The sequence below is a fragment of the Sphaeroforma arctica genome (genome assembly GCF_001186125.1).
Source record: "Sphaeroforma arctica JP610 unplaced genomic scaffold supercont1.792, whole genome shotgun sequence".
In the NCBI taxonomy this organism is placed as follows: domain Eukaryota; class Ichthyosporea; order Ichthyophonida; genus Sphaeroforma; species Sphaeroforma arctica.
Window position 1 is genome coordinate 1 of NW_014039766.1, and position 1,160 is coordinate 1,160.

At 41.3% G+C, this 1,160-nt stretch overlaps 1 protein-coding gene across 1 annotated transcript in view; it reads right to left on the minus strand.

Moving 5' to 3' along the window:
• Positions 1-101: 101 nt before the first annotated feature.
• The window catches only part of SARC_08620 (hypothetical protein), a 5,667-nt gene continuing 4,608 nt past the window's right edge, over positions 102-1,160 (minus strand). The window contains exons 6-7 of the mRNA XM_014297393.1: positions 529-635; positions 102-184 (exon numbers count right to left, since the gene is read on the minus strand). The gene's annotated coding sequence lies outside the window, so the exon portion shown is untranslated. The remainder of the gene's footprint in view (positions 185-528; positions 636-1,160) is intronic.

Sequence of the window (1,160 nt, forward strand, 5' to 3'; positions counted from 1 at the left end):
ATATATATGTGTGTATGTGTATTGGGATATGATAGAAGCCTTCAGTACTCCATCGAAGGCTTGTGTACCGCACAGAGTGTCGTCACGAAGTCGATACATACCCACAATCCGAATGAGATCGTCATGGAGCTCGTATGTTAGTAGAGGCTCTGGTATTATTTCCCTAAAATATTTCTTCAGCAATCTGTAAGGAAAAGTCGATATCGAGCGATAAGTGCACGGAGCGATGTCTATGACAGCATATACTTCGACAGTGTGTATAAGGGATACAAACATGTGGATATATATATGTATTATTTCTGGATTGATATCAGTATAGGCTCAAACACAAGTTATGGACATATCTTGTGAACTAGCTAAGATATTATAGGCCTTTGAATATACCCCGATCCAACCCTGATCCTGAATTCGAGACTATATTCTGTGTATCTATAAAAATGCGCAGATGCACATATATCTGTATCTGCAAATTTCAAGGGCAACGCGACGTGATGGCATTTTTGAAATGCCGGGAACATTCGTACATACCCCGTGCACGAGTGTACATCAACCTTGTGTAGATTCGGTTTTCCGTAGGTGAACATTTGGAGTAGGTCTGTTACCTCAGTGTGTGTGCCAGAGACTCGGTATATGCCCTGCAGCAGGGTCGAGCGAGCGAGCGAGAGGGAGGAAAAGAAGACAGAGATGTAAGACCATATCCTTAGTTTATCAGCTGTTCAATAACAAATATGATATTTATTCAGTCTGACCCAATACACACCACGTGCGGCGTTCCCACCGATTGGTGGTTAGAAATTTGAACCTCTGTTGCGAGCAGCCAAGCACGTTCCAATTTCTATATTTAATAAACGAAGAATGGGCGCCGACACACCGCGCAGATGTAGAAGTGCACACGGACTTACATACACAGGCAAATAGACACATACACATCCGTTCTGAGACAGAAGAAATGCACACATACATACGGTAGGTGCATATATGTATATATATATATATAAGTGCAATACACCTACCCTGGCCCTCGTTTAAACTCCCTCAAACAAACACATATACACGCATATGTACTATATATATATATACACACACACACACACACACACATATATATATATATATATATATACACACACACACACACACACACACACACACACACACAC